Below are 24814 nucleotides of genomic sequence, written 5' to 3' on the forward strand. Positions count from 1 at the left end.
TCGCCAAACCTCGGTAATTTTAGATGAATCATTCTGTTCCTGGTCGTTTGGAGGGCAACTTTTTTACTATTTCGTACAGTAAATTTTTTTTCGGAAACTCTCCTTTTTGCTGTTCAAAACCTGACTTTTTGGCATGATTGGAAGATTTGAAAGTTCACTTCAATAAGACTGTAAAATACTATCCGAACAAGCCTTAAGCTTGAATGAGACACCGGGCATCCATCTTCTTTTCTTTCACATTTCCCAAAACTCATTCGATTGCTCGTGACGGGATGGGGAAAGATAGGGGTAGGGACTCTTGATGTAAGGTAAGATGCAAGCGGTCTAACTCGGGTAAACAGATGAGCCGGAGTAGGTAGGCAACTATCCTACAGGGTTTGAGAGTCTTGATAGGTGGGAGACTGCTGACGCGTTCGATCAAGATAGAGACAAGCGGGGCCTATGATGTGTGATGATGGTGAGGTCTTTCTAGCCAGAGCTAATCCCCGAGGACGGAATCAAAAGAGATGCCAATTTGACGAGAATCGGAACCAAGAAAGAGAAAATTACTTTATATAATGACTGGAACTGCTCCCTAAGACCCGGTCGTTCTCCCGTGAGCTATGCTGTGATGGGATAACCGTTGAGAAAGAGGCTTGCTGACGACGCATATGAACAATAGATAGAGTCAAGTCACTGCGCTACTGCCCAGCCCTAATGAGATAGGCGAATGGATCGGTGAAACCACCCTGTCCGCACCAGCTTGATATAACTCAAGGGCTCAGTAAGGACGGGAATTTTTTTTATATAGAAAATCTCCGGCCGATTGAAGAGAGAGACTCCGGCTTAGCCTTCGCAGCTCCCTCAGTCGGGACAGGAAATGTTTTTAAGAAATCATCTGCTGGCGGTAGTAAGGAGTCAAATACGGGCAAAAAGCCCTATGGAAGGATTGCTAGTTCATCTGCTTTGCCGCAAGACTCTAATTCTCAATATAGCACTTCCAAGACTCGGATTTTTTTTGTTGTGGTAATGCTCTTCTAGAATTACGTTTAACATCCCTTTATGACTTTTCCGATCGACGCCTCGGGTCGGTAGCCGGGCTCCGGGACATTACTACCACGGCTACTATCGACCCGAGCCCAAAGAAGGAAAAGAACGGACTAAAGCGAGGAGTTCATTGGCCATACATAGTGAAGGGGGATGGGGGTCAACCTCTTTCATGACCCATGGCCCCAGTGTGTCACTTGGTTAGCATTTTTAGAAAAATTTGAGTAGGGTTGGTTTTTCGACAGGGAAAGAGGGGAGTTGGATGTAGTTGAGACACGTTTTTCAGATAGACGATATGGATTTTTTCGAGATGGTTAACCACCGTGAGAGGGAGGTCATTCAGAACCCGCTGGCTCCAGAACCGGCGGAAGTTCCCCACGCCGATCCCATTTTTTGGAGCAAGTTTGGGAACATTGTGAGAAGGGGAAGGGGCGGCTGTCCGTTCACTTTTCGGAAATGGAAAAAAGATACTCCAGTGTCGTGTCGTAGAGAGGATTATGTCTCGCGATCTGGAAATATCTGCGGAGATGAATACTGAATGATTATGGGATGACGAACCCATTTTTGTTCAGCCCATCTCATCCTATCAGCACGCATTCCATCAAGAGAAAAGAAAAGATTCCAAGATTCAAGAATGTAGAATCAAGATATTGATAATCATATTACTCACCTGTCTTTATTGTTTCTACCTTTTTCTTTAAGGATTTTTTTTTAACTAACTCATTCTACTGGTTACTGCTATAGCTAGTGCTAGTGATGTACTGACTTACTGGTCTATTGCTAGTGTACTTACTTATATTACCCTGTAAACTTCCTTACCCTTATCTTTTTCTATCTCCTTCAGTTAACCTTTCCTTCTGCTGGCCCTTGCTGCTTCAGCAGGCCTGGCCCTTCCCGATTATCTTGTGTCTGCTTCGTATTCTCCAAAGAACCGCCCGGATTGATCAGAGGGGATCGAGGCGGGTTGCGGTTGAAGCGGCTACTTTCCAGTGGGCGGGTGCCCTGGGTTCTGGCCAGTGGATGATTCGGATGGAGCATTTACCTCTGATGATAAATTTTTCTACTTTAGCCCAGAGTCCGAGCCCGAATCCCATTTTTGAGCATTAGTAGGCTGGCTTACGCTAGCTTCATAGCTTTATCCTGCTCAGATCATCTTCTCGTTAACCCGCTGTAAAATGCTAACGAAAGCTATTAGAGCTTCTTTTTGAATGAAGCAAGGCTTGGAGGAGTTTCTACCAAGCTGGAAAGGGCTGCCAACTTTTCAGTTGAGGCTGAAGGTCTTGGTTGAAAGATGTAAGCTTGATTGGAAGAAAGATTCGATCTTCTTTCACTCCTTATCTTCCGAACAATCCGACTATGTCTTTCCTTCCCCCCGACTAATGAAGTTAATGCCAGCAAAGTCCTAAGCTTATCTCTCTCTTTATCTTTTGTGCCATGTGTTATGTTAAAGAAAGGTGAGCTCTTCTTATTCTCGTTGAACTTCTGCCTATGGTGATTCAATGAATTACTTATTTAGCGTGTCAGCGGAGTCAGAGAGGAATTCGGATTAAAGGATAGGAGGAAAGCATGAAAGGAAGCCTTTCTTCTAGGCTAGGGTAGGGGAAAAGAAGTTCCAAAAGGCCCTTACCCTTAGTCCAACGGGGGCTCTGATACCCGGTTCCAATGACTTTTCCTAAAGAGACTTTTCTGGAGCTAAACTTCCATCTTGGAGGAAGGGTGGTTTAAAGCCCGTTGCATAAAAGCGGAAGGGGCACCCGTCAACATTAAGCTAAATAAGCAAAGGGAAGAGGGAAGGAGCCTACGTCTTTCCTTAAGTCGAGTCAAGCGATTGACCTAACACAAAAGACCGAATGCACGGCGAATGTGAAAGACTGAGATCAAGGAGGGGACCCCCATGGACACGAGATGGGTGTGTTAGGCATTTTCTAGCTTCTTTGCCTTCTATCTATTCTTCTTACAGTTTGTCCTTGCGTAAACTTTCTTACTACCTTCTTTCTCCTTCCAGCATTCTTTCGAAAATAGGACTTTTATTGTTGTATTGCTTCCAACTTTCCTTTTATGATTCCCTGTTCTATTCTTTCACCTGTCACAACAAAGTCTGAGAAACTTGCTGCTTTGTTCGCAATATAACGGAGCTCTGAGTGTGTCAAGGAAAGTAGCAATCAATTCTTTCTCAGATAAGGGTGGAATCACTTGTGCTTGTGCGGCCTTATCCCTCCATTTCTGAGCGTATTCTTTGAAAGTTTCATTATCTTTATTCTTTTCCATAGCCATTAAATCCGGTGCCATATCCATGTTGTGTTTGCTTTATGAAAGCGTCAGCCAACTCCTTCCATCTTCGAATACGATTTCTAGCTGCATATACCATCGCTCCTTGTAAGCTTTTTTGAAAAAAATAAAAATAAAAATGTGTATCCGGAGCTTCTCATTGCTAGCAAAGCAGCCATACGACTACAATACATAGTAAAATTTATTTTAGGACACGATGATCCATTGCATTTCTCAAAGTCCGATTGTATGGAATCACAATATCGGGTACCAAACATAAGGCAGTAGCATCAGTCACTTCATGACTTCCTTCGAAGGCTCTCAATCTTGACTCTAATAGCTCAAACTTTTCTGTTAACCCCTTCTTTCTATTCGAAAGTCCTTCCGTAAACTTCTATTTCTATTAGCTTTCTTTCTTCTCTTCGTGACTTGCTTGCTGGCTTTGCTTTGCTTACCCTTGGGGAACTTGCTTGCTGGCTTTGCTTTGTTCCCATTCTTTCTTTCCAAACCCTCGAACTTCTACTTCTTACTTAGTGGGTAAAGAAAGAGGCATATAGGCTTCAATCCCTCTGGAGCATGCCCCATCAATTACGTATTTAATACTCATTGGTGACCTTCCTATCGGTTTTGGCTGCTTAGCAATCCTTTTCCCGATCCTGCTTATGAGCCTCTAGCCGGCTTGGAACTCACTTTCTTTACCCGGCTTGGAACTCACTTTCTTTACCCTGCTTTCTTCTGGCTGCTTAGGAACCTTTTTCTCTAGCCTGCCTATTAGGCTTTTTCACCTCCAAGTCTGCTTTTGAACCGGTAACCTTATCAGACTCCCTAGCGGCCCTAGGCTTCCTGCTTTCTTTGCCCTGCTTTCTTTTAGTGCCTCTAGCCCGGCTTTAGGCCTTCGAGAGCCATCAAAGCTTTCCTTCGAGAGCCATCAAAGCTTTCCTTCGAGAGCATCCTTTCAGATGTTCATCAATTACATTGCATTATCTTAGTAATAGAATTAGTAAGAGCTCTGCCTCAACAAGAGAGCACTGCCTATGAAGAAAGGGCTAAACTAATCGCGGTACACTTTGTATATCTTATCTTTATTGCTTTCATTCGTTACTTGCTTTCTCCACTTAATTCTACACTTCGTTCCGATGACTAGCTTACTTTATTTAGACTAGCGGACGGACATTACGAGAGGGAAGAATGGTAATATTAGATTAGGATCTAAGCCCCTTCACTTTGAAAGAAAAGGCTTGATGCTACAGAAAGAAAAGCAAAAGGTAATGTCTAAATCGAGTTTCCCACTTAGGAGCATAAAGTAGTCTTTCTTTTTGAAGTCACACAAAATCACTTTACCCTCTCTATTAGTCCAATGTTCTTCAAGCAGTTTCGAGTACGCCTGGGCGATGCGATGCTTCAGTAGCTTATTTACTACTATTATACGCTATTTTAACTCTCTCAAGAACTGAGAATGCATTTAGGCAAGCAAGAAAGTGTAAACAGAACAAGCTTTCAAGACAAGCAAGTACGGCTTTGAGCTACATCTGCTGCTTTGGAAAAGGAAGGAGTTTTGTTTGGTTGGCTGAGAAGTAAATAAGAGTTTTACCTCGGTAAAGTAAGTAGTCTCGAAAGTAGGCTCGGTAGTCGGATTAGTTGGTACACCATTTCCTCAGTCTAGTCTGCTTCATCGGAACATCTATCTCGGTAAAGAAAGAGAGTTGTAGTGTAGTTGGTTGTTGACCAAAAGACAAGTATGGGAAAGAGAGTTCTTACTCGTCCATTAAGTATGTCACTTTCTCTAAGGAAGGCAAGAGCTTCTACACAAACAAGAGGGTCTTGTGCCGTCTGAAATACCAAACCTTAAATCTTGCTAGAAGAAAGGTTCTGGTTCTGTGATTCGGCTAACTGTTGGCTAGCTGGAGCTGAGACTTGGTTGCTAGCATGAACGTTGGTGCGGGATACTTTGGAAGTGCTAGTAAGGCTTTAGGTCTAAATGCTGGGCTGACGAGGTAAGCGACAGTGCTAAGTTGGATCATGTGAGGGTTACGGTCAAGATGCTGAGGCAAGAAAGCAAAGAGTTGACTTCGACTTCTGAAGAAAAGTGTAAGGAGTTTACCCTCCTTCGCCTATCTCGGATTAGTTAAATAGTTAACATTAGCTTTGGAATAAGAGAATGCAGTCGAGACAACCACAAGTAGAGGAACGACTGATCCAGCTGCAGGCTGGTTAAGGCCTACAGCATGGACCAAGAATGATGTACCGCTAACACCACCTAAGAGATAGCCACACATAGGTGAGGTGTCCGTGCTCTGCCCTTTAGTGCACTTTCGGGAGAGGGGGTAGACTGATAGAGACTCGAGCACTTTACCGATAGCCCTAGCAGCAGCAGAGCAACTATTAGCCATTCTCCTTCTACAGATGGAGAGCTGATCGCTTAAGCAAACAGTTACTCCCATTCGAAAGCGGATTGATTATTTCCTCATTCTCAGCACCCAGACACGAACGAAGCTTCGACAGCAAATGGTCATGCGGTATCTTGTCAAAACAACTCACCACATCGCTTTTCTTCTTTTCACTGTTAGAGAAGAACTATGTGAAAGACGAGCAAGAGATTTATATCCACAACCACCAATCCGGTTGAAAACCTTTTTACACTATATTAAAAGTGTATGGCAAATAAGCCATTAGGATGATAATAGTTATGAATACATCGCAAGGAGACAGGTGACAAATCACACTGTCCCCTATTGACCAAGAATCTCTTGGCAAACTCCACACAACCAGTATTGGAAATGAGGGATTTTGATTGGGATATAGATACTCCCAACAAATCCAACAATGATGCGTAGACAGGTGCAACTTTAGCATCGGCGATGAGAACATCATCACCAAGCACATCATAATGCTGAAACTTACGACCCGGATAAACCTTCTCTGCCGCCACAATAACATGATGTGTGAAGGCGAAGAGAGGCCAAGAAGCATAGTAGCCAAGTGGCTGCCCAGCCACAAAACACACTTGAGACCATTTCCTTTTAACAAATGGTACATCAAAGACGTTTATGGCCAAGGTAGAATTCACTACGCTCGATGTGAATGAGCGGTCAAATAAGAACAGAACTGGAATATTTCAAATAGGATTAGCAGCGGCCATCTATCCGTGGAAGCAGACAAAGAATATGAGAACGTGTTCACAGCCCCCTTTAACCTAACCAGAGGCGCCAACTGATCGAGGGTACCATCTTGTCTTCTTCAACACAGAAGCTAACCAAACATGGATCGGTTTTAAGAGCCTCTGATTTATGTGGTTACCAATGGAAAATATACGCCTCTTCACAGATCCCTCAAGGGAACAGTCGACCAGTGATAGGTGGAAGACCTAAGTCGTCTGGCGAGGGAAGGTAAGGCCAAATACGATCCTCAAAGCAATTGAGGTCAATTTCTGAGAACCGTTTGTTCTAAAGGAAATCCTCATTAAACCATTAACAGCGCGAAGATGCAAATAAAGAATGATATTCTGGTTATCAGAGGGAGTGGAAAGGCTTTTTGGGCGGGAAGGGGATATAGGTAGACAATGAAGGGGCAGGGGCATCGCGGGATTCCCTTGGAAGACAATAGACTTATTGGTACCTAGATAGCGCCTCCTAACACGGGAAAGAAAAAACTGCTGGGTTACGGACCAAAAATACTTATTCGAAACAATGAAAACCGGATTTTGTACACTCGAACGCAACCAATTAACGCATTCCCTGATTCCATTCCTTCTATTCATTGGTCTTTCCCAGCCTAACTGCCTTAATTCATTCCTATAGGGGCATGATGACTTGCTCCGTAATTAGTCTTCCTTTCTGTTCTGTTCTCGAAGTCAAGCTTCTTAGTTACGGTTTGATGATTGATTAGTTAGGGTCTTATCTGTCTATAGGTGGAATCGCCCCTCCGGGAACTAGCGGGCTGTTACCTAATTATTTAGGGAAGAAGATAGGAGCAAGAAAAGCAAGAAGAAAGTAGTTTAAGTAGGTTTAGTACGTTTAGCCGGGTAAAGTTGTATAGTAGGAAGAAAGTCAGTCTCATATACAGGTTCAGCAAAAGAAGTTGTGGTAGGCGATGCGGCACCTCTTTTGCGGCATTAGTTACCAGATTCAGTCAGTAAGAGCGGCAGGAAGAAAATATTGGCGACATCCTCCTTCTCAAGGCTACCTTAGCAACAGGATCCCTATTCGAAACCTAGGTGGGTTCGGCCTTATCCTGATCTCGTACTCCGGTCCCTAAAGTTCTAAGGGAGGCTTGCGGGCTCTATAGAGCATTAGAATGCGTCTTCTGATCCTCATGTGGGTGATTCACATCTGATTCGTTAAACGTTGCTTTCTCAGTAAGAAGATCGCTGTCTGCTGGAATCTAGTCCATGAAAGAAAGACCTTAACCCCTGGTTCTATTGGCGTATACTTTTCTAGTTGAAGCTAGGTCAATTTCCACCTTTCTTTGGCTTGCTTGCTGTCAAGGTCCGTCCATTTGTCCTCCTAAGGTTATGCTTAACACATTCAAGTTGAAGTTTAGGAATAGGAAGTATAGTTACTTTGTAACCTAACCTTACTTACCTTAGGACTACCAATCATGATAGATAGTGCCCACGCAGATATGAATATAGTGCATACTCAATGGTTTGGGATAACTGAAAAGTAATTTGAAGCTTGCTAAGGTGAGCCTTAGGGAGGATTTTTTCATATTCTATTACTCTGCAAGGAAGCCCACTCCCGGTTCGTACAAAGCGGACTACCCCATTCCTCGTTCCCTCTCGTTCAACAACTTCCATCTTTCAGTCTTTCCACAGCTCTCCAATCCCCTATTTCGGCTACTCAAGCCGGTACGGGTACAGGTACAGAAGTGGCTACAAGCGAGGTGCTATTGATGGAGATAATCCAGCTATAAAGAGATAGTTGGCAGAGATAGAATCGGCATTTGTCTCGCCTGCAGCTTTTCTTTCATTTGACATTATATTATAGGAGGCTTCGGTAGCCGAGGAAAAGAATAAGCTCTTCGCTTGGGGTTAGCAATCAAGAAAGTGTTTCAATCAAACACGATGAAAGAATCAATTAGTATTACAATCAGGTAGCGTTTCATCTAAAAACTGAGGTAGATCATCCTTCTTTATGAACTTTTCTTGTAACGGAGATAGAAAATAGAAACCTGAAAGTCGTTTATCTTGAATAAGATAAAATAAATCGGTAGCGAGACATAGAAAATAGAAAATTCTCCTAAAAATCTTTATAGATAAAGTCAATATCAGCAGATAGTTGCACAAGTTAACATTCGAAAGTACAAAAATACCTAGTAAAAAGGTAAGGAAAAGACGAACTTAGCACCTTCTTCTCTTCTTCACTTCGGGAGAAATTAGTAATAGAATTTTAGAATAAACTTTTGATGTTGCATTTTCTTGACTTTAATTAGATGTATTTTAGAAGTAAAACTATGCAATTTCCCTGAACCTTTATAATCTTTTATTAGCAAAAAATCTCTTCTTTCTATTATTAGGCAGAATTTGGATTCTTACTGATAAGAAATTGGATTCTTATGCTTTTTATTCGAAAATAAAGGCTTTTATCAGGTGTCGCAACCCCGTACCATCTGTAACATTTTAGAATCTTACTCCTGCTATGAGAGGTTCTCGGTGACACGTAGCACGAGTACATACAGGAGGAGACCGGCATTGAATAGAGCTTTTTTTCCCCTGAGGGCTCAGTCTTCTATTCCTAGGAACTAGAGAACGACATCAGTTTTACACTTTAGTATAGGTGTACTAAATAAGTAAGTAATAATAGGCTAAATCCTAAGGATCTAAAGGGCTCTAGCTAGGCCTAAATCCCATCTTCTCTTCCATTTCGATGTGATACCCCACCTTTTGGTTTTGCTCTTCCGGGATCGGGCCTTCTTTCGCTTCGCTTATTCAGCCTAGGTAATTACTTGGTTCCTAGTACTTGCTTAGGAACGAAGTAACTCGAGCAAAGCGGAGAGGAACGAAGTAAGTCAACAGTAACGAATTCAAGCAAGAAAGCTAGTTACGAAGTAACGAATTAAGTCAACAGTAACGAATAAAGCCTGCAAGTCAACAAGGTGAGTGTTTGTTCAGTAAGCTACTGAACTAAGCTTTGACTTAGTGTGAAGTAAGCTTTCTTGCCTCATTACTATACACTAATATTGATTCAGAGCTATAGCACTGGCTGGGTGTAGTAGCTATGGGTTCATACGCCTTACCTTAGTTCTGGTATAAGCCCTATGGGGCGCCTCTGTCTGGCTTGACTTTAATAGGTGTAGTAGCTATGGCTATGGCTTCCGTAGAGAAGTTTGTTACGAATGGGTTCGTTCTTTCATTGACTTAGTGTTCAGTAAGCTAATATCATAAGATATATGATATGAGAATCTTATCGAAAAAACTCGGCTTTTCGTCATTTTTTCTAGCTAAAATTAGGGTTTTTAGGCCATGCTTAACACAGTTTCATTTGATACGGGACTAGTTGCTTCCACGCCCTACTTTGTACAAGCCCAAGGCTAAGCCTAAGACTCAGGGGCCTGGACATAAGGAGCGATCCAAAAACAAGAGAAAAGCAGTACTATTACCAAAACATTCAGCAGGGATACTTTAACCCTGAGGATTGGTAAACTCTGCGAAGTTTTTCCCTTGCATCTTGGTTTGGTCACTCTTCGTTATACTTTTTTTTGGTTTGGTAGGGGCATTAACAGGTCTGGAATTAAAAAGTTCTCCGCTTATCTTAGTTAGAACATTTGAATTTCTCTTACATTCCACGTTCCCGAAATGGATCCTATCAAATATTTGACATTTTCGATGATCATCTTTATTTTAGGTATTCGGGGAATCCTCCTTAATAGACGAAATATTCCTATTATGTCAATGCCAATTGAATCAATGTTATTAGCTGTGAATTTGAACTTTTTGGTATTTTCTGTTTCTTCGGATGATATGATGGGTCAATTATTTGCTTCATTGGTTCCAACGGTGGCAGCTGCGGAATCTGCTATTGGGTTAGCCATTTTCGTTATTACTTTCCGAGTCCGAGGGACTATTGCTGTAGAATTTATTAATAGCATTCAAGGTTAAAGATGACTCCTAGAGAATTACCAAAATACGAAGTTCTCCCCTCCTTTCGTTCTCTTCTTTCTTTTTTCTTTTTACTTGGTTGGCAAGATCAGGGCCTTTCTCGCTGGGCGAGCGCATCCGATTCGTCAGTCCTTTCCTAAACCACTTCCCGTTCAGTTGCTGAAAGATAGAGATAAGGCTTTATAAATGAGATTGAGTTCCACGAATATGCAGGCTAGAAAGATGTTATTTGCTGCTATTCTATCTATTTGTGCATTAAGTTCGAAGAAAATCTCAATCTATAATGAAGAAATGATAGTAGCTCGTTGTTTTATAGGCTTTATCATATTCAGTCGGAAGAGTTTAGGTAATACTTTCAAAGTGACTCTCGACGGGAGAATCCAGGCTATTCAGGAAGAATCGCAGCAATTCCCCAATCCTAACGAAGTAGTTCCTCCGGAATCCACTGAACAACAACGATTACTTAGGATCAGCTTGTGAATTTGTGGCACCGTAGTAGAATCATTACCAATGGCACGCTGTGCGCCTAAGTGCGAAAAGACAGTGCAAGCTTTGTTATGCCGAAACCTAAATGTTAAGTCAGCAACACTTTCAAATGCCACTTCTTCCCGTCGCATCCGTCTTCAGGACGATCTAGTCACAGGTTTTCACTTCTCAGTGAGTGAAAGATTTTTCCCTGGGTGTACGTTGAAAGCTTCTATAGTAGAACTCATTCGAGAGGGCTTGGTGGTCTTAAGAATGGTTCGGGTGGGGGGTTCTCTTAAGAATAAAGAAGATGAATAGAATCTAATTCATGTTCATGCTAACATAAGAGCGGATCCAATACCAAGACGACTTCTTTGTCAGGAAGTGCAGCAAGTACTTGAGACACTATGGAATATCATGCCCCACGAGTGAGTTGCCGAGTGCCCCCTAGCAGGGCAGTCTACCACAAGATCGAGTTGGAGCCTGGAGCCAAACCCCCAACTATTTAGACTGGGGCTAGGTTTAGCAGATGGCCCCCAAACTAGCATCTATTAGTTAAAGGGGATTGATTCAGCTCAGGAAAGAATTTCCGGAACTCATTGAGGCCTATTTCTTTTTATATTCCAGCTGAACATGCTATTTGTTTTTCCCTATATTGCTGTGGAAAAGGTTGGGGAGCCCCTGCTTTATTCCAGAAGAAGCGGGAGCCTTGTGCATTGATTATCGGGCGCTCAACAAGGTAACCTAATGATAGGGGTCAAAAACCCCTATCTTTGGGTACGGTTTTAGGACGGTTTTTAGGTTTATTTGGCTAATAAGCGAGCAATTCTCGCATTTAAATGCTTTTGTGTGAGTTAGTTAGAAATTGGAAGCATTCTATTTACTTTTCGTCGTTTAGGCTCGTTTTGTGATCAATTTAGGCAAATACGGCCGAAATAACACGCATATTAGAATTTCGTTATCTTTTGAAGCTAATTGGTCCGTCAAAAGTCGCACCAAACGAAGCGTTTGATCAAAATAAGCGATTGACGGATCAATTCGGCTTTTGGACTAATGTTTTCTGGAGTTTTTATGCGTGTGCAGGTGTAAGTTCGGATGAAAAAGGGTTTGGAAGTCATCCGGCACGGATCGAGCGCGCTTCGGGTGAAAACTCTCGGCGAGCAGGGCCCCCCGGGCCATTTCTGCTCGCCGAGCAGGCCACCAGGCGCCTGCTCGCCGAGCAGGGGCTGCTCGTCGCAATTCTGCTCGGCGAGCAGCCTTTCCTGCTCGGCGAGCAGACCTACGGGAATTGGTCAAAAAGACCAATTCTGCCCCCACAAAGCCACGTTCGGCCGCACGTCTTCCTACACCAATAAGGACACGAAATTAGGTCAAACCGAGGCCCGAGACGCGTCTATAAATAGGAATTTCCAATTGTAAATTAGGAATCTTTCGTTTTTGTAAATTATTTAAGCTTTCCCCTTGTAATTCCTCTCCATCTTCTCCATCTTCCTCAAACTCCATTGAAGCTCCTTCAAAGCTTTCTACCGAGGAATTATCAAGGTCCGTCCTTAAGATCAAGTCGCCGGCTGCAGAGTAAACAGGTTCCCTGAAAGGGATTTTTGTATCTTCTTTCATCTTACTATGTTTGTACTCTTTGATACAGTTGCCGAACTTGTCTTATTGTATCTTGTGACAATCATCTCGCCTTTAATAATAATTTAGCTCTTGTTTTGTTCTATGTTTATTGTCTAATTCTTGTCTTACGCTTTATTCAATTGGTTTAACTCATTCAAAAGCCCCAAAATCTAGTAGGCACATATTGCGAGCTGAATCTGACCTAGTCAGAGCCTAGGAGATTGACGACCTCTTAGTTGATTAAGCGCCAATTTACTGAGCCTTAGACCTAGTTTCGGCCTTAGGGAATCACGCGCTAGGAACCTCAGGAGGGTAAGTAGGGTTAATCGCCTTGAATACAAGTGACTTGGATTAGGTTTTACTCAATAGACTTGATAATCTATCTTAATTATTATCGATCATTCCATGTTCCTTCGAATAGTTTCATTAATGAAAGATCAATTAGGGGTAGAGTAATTTAGTTAGGCTTAGAATAACTTAGCTAGAATTAGATAACTTAGTTAGAATTAGATAATTTAGCTAGGATTAGCACAATTCAACCTAGGAGTAGATTAATTTAACAAAACCAAACTCAAAACCCCCTAAGCCTAGATAACATCCGAGACTTAGTAGCTTGATACTTGCAGAAATAAATCCTGTGGACGATAACCTGGACTTAAACCAGAAATTTATTACTTGATAACGACGGGGTACACTTATCCCTTAGTGAGGTTTCGCGAGAAGCCGCATCAAGTTTTTGGCGCCGTTGCCGGGGATTTATTTCTTCTGCAATATCGAACCAAAGGTCGACTTGTTAGTTTAGGCATTCTTTGTGAATACTTCCCTTGTTAATATCATTCATATTTGTATATATATATATATACTTGTTGATATACTGTTACTTAAATTGGATCGTTCTTCCAGCAATTATGGACAACAGAGAATCAAACCCGTCCATGAACGATCTCAACACAAAAATGGACTTCCTGGTGGCTTCATACAACCAAAATAACCAACCAAGGATACCATTCTGCGAGAGATGCGGCCAGAATCACCCCGGTAGGGTATGCCACATCAACTATTACGTACCTAGAGGTGAGAATGTAAGTTATTTGGGTAATCATCAAAGGTATAATTCTAAACCCTCAACTTACAACTACTACGATCAGGAGCATACACGATATCCATCGGCGCCCTACGTGGCTCCTATGGATACCCTTCCATGTCCTTATTCTAACTCTGATTTTTATGGCAGGCAAACAAGGTACTCAGAAGGAATAATGTCTCTCCTAAAAGAGATATCCGTCCGACTGGCAGCCAACGAGGAGGCATGCAGGACCCTGAGTGACCAACTCGCCACAATCAGACAAGAAGAAAGGGAATGCCATGAGGCGTTCCTCTTGCAAGAAGAGGCGGCTCAAACCATCGCCCTAAGGAGCGGTAAGGAAGTGGACACACTCGTGGCATCTCCATCGCAAATACCTCTGTCACCTCAGGTAAGTAGGGAACCGGAAGTGGTAACCAACCCCGGTCCCGCATCTGAAACTTCAGCCTCTGAAAAAGCTGTAGAAAAAGTGGTTAGGCCTTATACACCAAAACTGCCATTCCCTCAGAAGCAGAAAAAGGCCAACCTAGATAAGAAATTTGCCCGGTTCTCGGAAATCCTTAGTAGATTAGAAATAAACATTCCATTAATGGAAGCACTAGAGGAGATGCCGAACTATGCAAAATTTCTTAAAGACATGTTGTCGAAAAAGAAAAAGTTTGGGGAAAATGAGATAGTGGCTTTAACAGAACAATGCTCGGCCATAATCACCCATAAATTACCCCCCAAGCTTAAAGATCAAGGGAGCTTTACCATCCCGTGTAGGATAGGCAACATGCACATAGATAGGGCATTGTGTGATTTAGGAGCAAGTATTAATCTTATGCCTCTATCAATTTTCAGGAAATTGGGGCTCGGAGAACCTAAACCAACAAACATGACACTGCAACTAGCAGATCGGTCAATTGCACGGCCTAGAGACATAGTTGAAGATGTGCTTGTAAAGGTGGACAAACTGATCTTCCCGGTCGATTTTGTGGTCCTCGACATGGAAGAAGATGACTCCGTCCCCATTCTCCTCGGGAGACCGTTTCTTGCAACCGGTAGGACACTAATAGACGTCCATGGAGGTAAATTGGTCCTAAGGGTGCAGGACGAAGAGGTAACATTTAACGTTTATGAATCTATGAAATTTCCTCAAGAACGCTCCAAAAGTTGTAACTTTGTGGATGCACTTATAGATGAATGTGTTGAGGAAGTTGATCTCGATATAAGAAATGCCTCTTTAGAACTTGGTCTAGGTGGTGAGACATGTGAGAACTCAAGTGAGCCATTTGAAGATCTCCCACCTGAAAAATGTTATTGGGTTAAGGGTAGAAAAGAGGACCTTGATCGTGAGATCAAACCTAAACCTAAAACCTCATTGGAGGAACCTCCAAAATTGGAGCTTAAACCCTTGCCCAACAACCTGAAATATGTTTTTCTTCAACCTCCCACAGATTTACCCGTTATTATTTCTTCTTTGTTGACAGTTGAACAGGAAGAAAAATTGGTGGAGGTGCTGATGGAACATAAAGGAGCCTTTGGATGGTCAATCCACGACATCAAAGGTATCGACCCCAAAATCTGCACACATAGAATTTTTCTTGAGGAGGAGATCAAGCCATCTGCCCAACCTCAACGACGGCTCAACCCTAACATGAAAGAGGTGGTAAAGGTCGAGGTTATAAAACTCCTCTACGCAGGTATCATCTTTCCAATTTCTGATAGTCAATGGGTAAGCCCGGTTCAATGTGTGCCCAAAAAAGGGGGAACAACGGTAATGGAAAATGAAAAAGGAGAATTAATCCCAACTAGAAAGGTTACGGGTTGGTGTGTATGCATAGATTATAGGAAATTAAACGAGGCCACCCGTAAAGACCACTTTCCCTTACCATTTATTGATCAAATGTTGGAACGATTGGCAGGGCACGAATTTTTCTGCACTTTAGATGGGCTATCTGGCTATATGCAAATCCCTGTGGACCCTTTGGATCAAGAGAAGACAACATTCACTTGCCCCTACGGGACTTTTGCATATAGACGGATGCCTTTCGGATTATGTAATGCCCCTGCCACGTTCCAACGTTGTATGATGGCTATGTTTTCTGACATGGTCGAGGAGTTCCTAGAAATTTTCATGGATGATTTTAATGTTGTAGGACCTACCTTCGACCAATGTCTTGAAAACTTGGACCGAGTCTTAGAACGTTGTGAAGACAAGAATTTGGCACTCAATTGGGAAAAGTTCCAGTTCATGGTCCAAAACTGTATAGTATTAGGACACAAGGTGTCAGGGAAGGGGATCGAGGTCGATCCGGCAAAAATTGAGGTGATTGAAAAACTGCCACCTCCTACTAATGTAAAATTAGTTAGGAGCTTTTTAGGACACGCGGGGTTTTATAGACGATTTATAAAAGACTTTTCAAAAATCACTAAACCCCTCACCCAATTATTGCTAAAAGATGCTGATTTTAATTTCAATGAAGAATGTATGCTTGCATTTAAATTACTGAAAAAGAAATTAATTGAAGCACCCATTATGGTAAGCCCGGATTGGTCCCTTCCCTTTGAGTTGATGTGCGATGCCAGTGATCTGGCCGTAGGAGCCTGTCTTGGGCAGAGGGTGGATAAACTGTTTCACCCAATCTTCTATGCTAGCAAAACCTTAAATGATGCACAACAGAATTATTCAATAACTGAAAAGGAATTGCTAGCCGTAGTGTTTGCCTTTGATAAGTTTAGATCATACTTGGTGTTATCTAAGGTAATTGTTTTTACTGACCATGCAGCCCTGAGATATCTGATGAGCAAACAGGATGCAAAACCTAGGCTGATCCGTTGGATTTTGTGGTCAAACTACCTATGGTGAGGTGTTTTACTAAGCGATCCCCTCAAGCTCGTTCAATTGAACATGTGTCCTTTTACTTAAAACTATGACCTATTGTAATTGAAATATGGCTTTTGGATATCGTGTCTCTACTTTGTATTTCCGAATGCATGTGATTACAGATGCTCGAAATTGTGTCAAGCACCTAGTCAAACTGGGAAGTTTTCTAGCTTGCTTGTGATGGCGGGTTTAGTTTTTTTAGTTTACTTGGGGACAAGTAAAGTTTTAAGTGCGAGGAGGTTTGATAGGGGTCAAAAACCCCTATCTTTGGGTACGGTTTTAGGACGGTTTTTAGGTTTATTTGGCTAATAAGCGAGCAATTCTCGCATTTAAATGCTTTTGTGTGAGTTAGTTAGAAATTAGAAGCATTCTATTTACTTTTCGTCATTTAGGCTCGTTTTGTGATTAATTTAGGCAAATACGGCTGAAATAACACGCATATTAGAATTCCGTTATCTTTTGAAGCTAATTGGTCCGTCAAAAGTCGCACCAAACGAAGCGTTTGCTCAAAATAAGCGATTGACGGATCAATTCGGCTTTTGGACTAATGTTTTCTGGAGTTTTTATGCGTGTGCAGGTGTAAGTTCGGACGAAAAAGGGTTTGGAAGTCATCCGGCACGGATCGAGCGCGCTTCGGGCGAAAACGCTCGGCGAGCAGGGCCCCCCGGGCCATTTCTGCTCGGCGAGCAGGCCACCAGGCGCCTGCTCGGCGAGCAGACCTGCGGGAATTGGTCAAAAAGACCAATTCTGCCCCCACAAAGCCACGTTCGGCCCCACGTCTTCCTACACCAACAAGGACACGAAATTAGGTCAAAACGAGGCCCGAGACGCGTCTATAAATAGGAATTTCCAATTGTAAATTAGGAATCTTTCGTTTTTGTAAATTATTTAAGCTTTCCCCTTGTAATTCCTCTCCATCTTCTCCATCTTCCTCAAACTCCATTGAAGCTCCTTCAAAGCTTTCTAACGAGGAATTATCAAGGTCCGTCCTTAAGATCAAGTCGCCGGCTGCAGAGTAAACAGGTTCCCTGAAAGGGATTTTTGTATCTTCTTTCATCTTTCTATGTTTGTACTCTTTGATACAGTTGCCGAACTTGTCTTATTGTATCTTGTGACAATCATCTCGCCTTTAATAATAATTTAGCTCTTGTTTTGTTCTATGTTTATTGTCTAATTCTTGTCTTACGCTTTATTCAATTGGTTTAACTCATTCAAAAGCCCCAAAATCTAGTAGGCACATATTGCGAGCTGAATCTGACCTAGTCAGAGCCTAGGAGATTGACGACCTCTTAGTTGATTAAGCGCCAATTTACTGAGCCTTAGACCTAGTTTCGGCCTTAGGGAATCACGCGCTAGGAACCTCAGGAGGGTAAGTAGGGTTAATCGCCTTGAATACAAGTGACTTGGATTAGGTTTTACTCAATAGACTTGATAATCTATCTTAATTATTATCGATCATTCCATGTTCCTTCGAATAGTTTCATTAATGAAAGATCAATTAGGGGTAGAGTAATTTAGTTAGGCTTAGAATAACTTAGCTAGAATTAGATAACTTAGTTAGAATTAGATAATTTAGCTAGGATTAGCACAATTCAACCTAGGAGTAGATTAATTTAACAAAACCAAACTCAAAACCCCCTAAGCCTAGATAACATCCGAGACTTAGTAGCTTGATACTTGCAGAAATAAATCCTGTGGACGATAACCTGGACTTAAACCAGAAATTTATTACTTGATAACGACGGGGTACACTTATCCCTTAGTGAGGTTTCGCGAGAAGCCGCATCAAGTTTTTGGCGCCGTTGCCGGGGATTTATTTCTTCTGCAATATCGAACCAAAGGTCGACTTGTTAGTTTAGGCATTCTTTGTGAATACTTCCCTTGTTAATATCATTCATATTTATATATATATATATACTTGTTGATATACTGTTACTTAAATTGGATCGTTCTTCCAGCAATTATGGACAACAGAGAATCAAACCCGTCCATGAACGATCTCAACACAAAAATGGACTTCCTGGTGGCTTCATACAACCAAAATAACCAACCAAGGATACCATTATGCGAGAGATGCGGCCAGAATCACCCTGGTAGGGTATGCCACATCAACTATTACGTACCTAGAGGTGAGAATGTAAGTTATTTGGGTAATCATCAAAGGTATAATTCTGAACCCTCAACTTACAACTACTACGATCAGGAGCATACACGATATCCATCGGCGCCCTACGTGGCTCCTATGGATACCCTTCCATGTCCTTATTCTAACTCTGATTTTTATGGCAGGCAAACAAGGTACTCAGAAGGAATAATGACTCTCCTAAAAGAGATATCCGTCCGATTGGCAGCCAACTAGGAGGCATGCAGGACCCTGAGTGACCAACTCGCGACAATCAGACAAGAAGAAAGGGAATGCCACGAGGCGTTCCTCTTGCAAGAAGAGGCGGCTCAAACCATCGCCCTAAGGAGCGGCAAGGAAGTGGACACACTCATGGCATCTCCATCGCAAATACCTCTGTCACCTCATGTAAGTAGGGAACCGGAAGTGGTAAGCAACCCCGGTCCCGCATCTGAAACTTCAGCCTCTGAAAAAGCTGTAGAAAAAGTGGTTAGGCCTTATACACCAAAACTGCCATTCCCTCAGAAGCAGAAAAAGGCCAACCTAGATAAGAAATTTGCCCGGTTCTCGGAAATCCTTAGTAGATTAGAAATAAACATTCCATTAATGGAAGCACTAGAGGAGATGCCGAACTATGCAAAATTTATTAAAGACATGTTGTCGAAAAAGAAAAAGTTTGGGGAAAATGAGATAGTGGCTTTAACAGAACAATGCTCGGCCATAATCACCCATAAATTACCCCCCAAGCTTAAAGATCAATGGAGCTTTACCATCCCGTGTAGGATAGGCAACATGCACATAGATAGGGCATTGTGTGATTTAGGAGCAAGTATTAATCTTATGCCTCTATCAATTTTCAGGAAATTGGGGCTCGGAGAACCTAAACCAACAAACATGATACTACAACTAGCGGATCGGTCAATTGCACAGCCTAGAGGCATAGTTGAAGATGTGCTTGTAAAGGTGGACAAACTGATCTTCCCGGTCGATTTTGTGGTCCTCGACATGGAAGAAGATGACTCCGTCCCCATTCTCCTCGGGAGACCGTTTCTTGCAACCGGTAGGACACTAATAGACGTCCATGGAGGTAAATTGGTCCTAAGGGTGCAGGACGAAGAGGTAACATTTAACGTTTATGAATCTATGAAATTTCCTCAAGAACGCTCCAAAAGTTGTAACTTTGTGGATGCACTTATAGATGAATGTGTTGAGGAAGTTGATCTCGATATAAGAAATGCCTCTTTAGAACTTGGTCTAGGTGGTGAGACATGTGAGAACTCAAGTGAGCCATTTGAAGATCTCCCACCTGAAAAATGTTATTGGGTTAAGGGTAGAAAAGAGGACCTTGATCGTGAGATCAAACCTAAACCTAAAACCTCGTTGGAGGAACCTCCAAAATTGGAGCTTAAACCCTTGCCCAACAACCTGAAATATGTTGTTCTTCAACCTCCCACAGATTTACCCGTTATTATTTCTTCTTTGTTGACAGTTGAACAGGAAGAAAAATTGGTGGAGGTGCTGATGGAACATAAAGGAGCCTTTGGATGGTCAATCCACGACATCAAAGGTATCGACCCCAAAATCTGCACACATAGAATTTTTCTTGAGGAGGAGATCAAGCCATCTGCCCAACCTCAATGACGGCTCAACCCTAAAATGAAAGAGGTGGTAAAGGTCGAGGTTATAAAACTCCTCGACGCAGGTATCATCTTTCTAATTTCTGATAGTCAATGGGTAAGCCCGGTTCAATGTGTGCCCAAAAAAGGGGGAACAACGGTAATGGAAAATGAAAAAGGAGAATTAATCCCAACTAGAAAGGTTACGGGTTGGCGTGTATGCATAGATTATAGGAAATTAAACGAGGCCACCCGTAAAGACCACTTTCCCTTACCATTTATTGATCAAATGTTGGAACGATTGGCAGGGCACAAATTTTTCTGCACTTTAGATGGGCTATCTGGCTATATGCAAATCCCTGTGGACCCTTTGGATCAAGAGAAAACAACATTCACTTGCCCCTACGGGACTTTTGCATATAGACGGATGCCTTTCGGATTATGTAATGCCCCTGCCACGTTCCAACGTTGTATGATGACTATGTTTTCTGACATGGTCGAGGAGTTCCTAGAAATTTTCATGGATGATTTTAATGTTGTAGGACCTACCTTTGACCAATGTCTTGAAAACTTGGACCGAGTCTTAGAACATTGTGAAGACAAGAATTTGGCACTCAATTGGGAAAAGTGCCAGTTCATGGTCCAAAACTGTATAGTATTAGGACACAAGGTGTCAGGGAAGGGGATCGAGGTCGATCCGGCAAAAATTGAGGTGATTGAAAAACTGCCACCTCCTACTAATGTAAAATTAGTTAGGAGCTTTTTAGGACACGCGGGGTTTTATAGACGATTTATAAAAGACTTTTCAAAAATCACTAAACCCCTCACCCAATTATTGCTAAAAGATGCTGATTTTAATTTCAATGAAGAATGTATGCTTGCATTTAAATTACTGAAAAAGAAATTAATTGAAGCACCCATTATGGTAACCCCGGATTGGTCCCTTCCCTTTGAGTTGATGTGCGATGCCAGTGATCTGGCCGTAGGAGCCTGTCTTGGGCAGAAGGTGGATAAACTGTTTCACCCAATCTTCTATGCTAGCAAAACCTTAAATGATGCACAGCAGAATTATTCAATAACTGAAAAGGAATTGCTAGCCGTAGTGTTTGCCTTTGATAAGTTTAGATCATACTTGGTGTTATCTAAGGTAATTGTTTTTACTGACCATGCAGCCCTGAGATATCTGATGAGCAAACAGGATGCAAAACCTAGGCTGATCCGTTGGATCTTACTACTCCAAGAATTCGACATCGAGATCAGAGACAAGAAAGGGGTGGAAAACGTAATAGCAGACCACCTATCCAGGTTAGAGTCAGATCAACAAACCTCAGAACACGAGACAATCAAAGAGGTATTTCCAGACGAAACATTGTATTCGGTACGATCTCTCCCCTGGTTTGCAGACATCGCAAATTACAAAGTCGGTAACATTCTTCCCCCTGATTTAGATGCAAGCAAGAAACGTAAGTTCATGTTTGAAAACAAACAATATTTTTGGGAAGAACCATATTTATTTCGATTCTGCACTGATGGCATAATTAGGAGATGCATACCTGAAGAGGAGGTAGATTCAGTGATTAATATGTGTCATTCTAGGGAACCAGGTGGCCACTTCGGGCCAGATAGGACAGTGGCAAAAATCCTCCAAAGTGGGTTTTGGTGGCCACAAATGCATAAAGATGTTAATAGCTACATTAAATATTGTGATGCATGTCAAAGAGTAGGAAATATCTCTAGGAGAAATGAGATGCTTCAACAAGGTATACTCGTGTGTGAGCTATTTGATGTTTGGGGCATAGACTTCATGGGACCTTTTCCCATGTCACACAACAACCAATACATTCTTGTGGCGGTTGACTATGTTTCCAAATGGGTAGAAGCAGAAGCTCTACCCACAAACGATGCTCGAGTAGTGATGAGATTTCTGAGAAAGAATATTTTTACCAGATTCGGGACCCCCCGGGCCATAATCAGTGATGGGGGATCCTATTTCTGCAACAAACAGTTTGACATGTTGCTCCAAAAGTATGGCGTAGCTCATAGGGTTGCAACACCTTACCACCCTCAGACGAGTGGCCAGGTAGAAGTGTCAAATAGGGAGTTAAAACGTATTCTTGAAAAAACAGTAAGGAATGCTAGAAAAGACTGGAGCCTTAAGCTGGATGATGCTCTTTGGGCCTATCGGACAGCTTTCAAAACTCCAATAGGAATGTCCCCCTATCGTTTAGTTTTCGGAAAATCTTGTCATTTACCGGTTGAACTAGAGCATAAGGCTTATTAGGCGCTGAAATATTTGAATTTTGACCCAAAACTTTCAGGTGAACTACGACTAACTCAGCTGCACAAACTGGATGAGCTCTGGTACAACTATTACGAAAATGCCAAGCTGTACAAAGAACGAACCAAGAGGGTGCATGATAGGAAAGTACAAAAGAAAACCTTCGAAGTAGGTGACCAAGTACTCCTATACAACTCCCGACTGAGATTTTTTCCGGGCAAACTCAAAAGTAGATGGCACGGACCATTCTCGGTCATCAACGCACACCCCTCCGGAATGGTTGAAATCAAAGGAAGGGATGGAGCCACCCAAAAGGTAAATGGGCACCGCCTAAAGCTTTATCTTGGCAAGAATGATTCGAACGTACAAGTTCTGCGCCTACAGACAAACACGGAATGGGCGGCCGATCAGTAAGTTGTCTTCTCCACCCTAACTTTTTACACCCGTATTTCTTGATCTATAATGCAATGTTGGAACTTATTGCATATTTTAAGTGTGAGGAGGAGGGGTAGATAAACCTACAAAAATTGTATAAATTTTTAAATTTTTGTTGCGTCGTGTCTAGTTTAGGTTTGCATTTTGGCATTTTATTATGTTTTTGCATGTTTAGGACCTAAAACCGTGAACCTCCTTCGAATCTAAACTTCGTTATTTGTCCTTAAGGGCTGAAAACCGAATCTAAAATTGCATGACAACTAGTTTAGGCGTAGGACACAACTCTTGTATCTGTAAAAGCATGAGCTACAGTTTGCATTTAGACCCTACTTTTGAAGAAATGCTAAAATCATTACTTAGGTAGATAACTTAAGAATTGAAGGCATGTGATATTAAACTTGAGTTTGGGGAAAACTAGTAAACACAAATTGAAACCCAAAGAATTGTGAGCTGAATTTGAGCCTAAGAGCGAACATCAAAAAGCTCTTTTTCTTGACATTTTTGTGTGAATGCTTTGACTTGTGGAAGATTACAGATTTTGCACCTAATACTGTGTTGAACCTACATGCAATGATTTGAGATGATAAACGATGAATCAGCCTCATTAGAATTAACCTTTTCTTTACCTTGTTTTTCTTTTTCATCCACTCTAGGAAGCCCCTTTGAGCCGACATTTTTGTAGTTTGTAGATTTTTCTTTCGTTCTAACCCGTTTTTGCGAACCACAACTTGGTTCGCTACTTAACCTTTGTTTTTGCAAAGCTCAAATTGAGCCTTTGTTTTTCTCTAGCGCTTTATCGTTGTTTATGGCATTATAGTAGCAAGCCAAAAGACTAAGAAGTGAATGAGCATCACTATTCCAAAAGAAAAAAAAAGAGAAGAAGAAAAACAGAAAAAGAAAAAGAAAAGAAAAGAGACGAACAAAAGGGAAGAACTCCATTCCCCAGTTCTTAGAAAAATAAAAAACGTCTCAAAGAAAACATCCTAAAAAGAAAACAATAAGGGACGAATAAAAAGCTCAATCACTTCATATTTGCTAAAGCCATTTAAACTTTGTTGTTGTAGCGCTAGAACACTTAACCTTTGTTGTACCTTTAGCCCTCTAACCACATTACAACCCCAATTAGAGGCTGTTTTTGATATCATCGGAGTCATATAGCATAGTAGAGGAACTCGGATGAACGTTCAAAATCAACGTAATCCTAAGCAAGAATATAAGCCGAGAGTAAACACTTTAGCCACCAAAATTGTGTGAATGAGTGAACTACCTATGGTGAGGTGTTTTACTTAGCGATCCCCTCAAGCTCGTTCAATTGAACATGTGTCCTTTTACTTAAAACTATGACCTATTGTAATTGAAATGCGGCTTTTGGATATCGTGTCTCTACTTTGTATTTCCGAATGCATGTGATTACAGATGCTCGAAATTGTGTCAAGCACCTAGTCAAACTGGGAAGTTTTCTAGCTTGCTTGTGATGGCGGGTTTAGTTTTTTTAGTTTACTTGGGGACAAGTAAAGTTTTAAGTGCGAGGAGGTTTGATAGGGGTCAAAAACCCCTATCTTTGGGTACGGTTTTAGGACGGTTTTTAGGTTTATTTGGCTAATAAGCGAGCAATTCTCGCATTTAAATGCTTTTGTGTGAGTTAGTTAGAAATTGGAAGCATTCTATTTACTTTTTGTCGTTTAGGCTCGTTTTGTGATCAATTTAGGCAAATACGGCTGAAATAACACGCATATTAGAATTGCGTTATCTTTTGAAGCTAACTGGTCCGTCAAAAGTCGCACCAAACGAAGCGTTTGCTCAAAATAAGCGATTGACGGATCAATTCGGCTTTTGGACTAATGTTTTCTGGAGTTTTTATGCGTGTGCAGGTGTAAGTTCGGACGAAAAAGGGTTTGGAAGTCATCCGGCACGGATCGAGCACGCTTCGGGCGAAAA

The 24814-nt window shown here is 41.8% G+C and overlaps 1 pseudogene; it reads left to right on the plus strand.

Moving 5' to 3' along the window:
• The first annotated feature begins 10386 nt into the window (after positions 1–10386).
• LOC136221741 (ATP synthase protein MI25-like) lies at positions 10387–11589 on the plus strand (annotated as a pseudogene).
• The last annotated feature ends 13225 nt before the right edge of the window (positions 11590–24814 follow it).

This window comes from Euphorbia lathyris, chromosome 3, assembly GCF_963576675.1.
Source record: "Euphorbia lathyris chromosome 3, ddEupLath1.1, whole genome shotgun sequence".
Classification (NCBI taxonomy): Eukaryota; Viridiplantae; Streptophyta; class Magnoliopsida; order Malpighiales; family Euphorbiaceae; genus Euphorbia; species Euphorbia lathyris.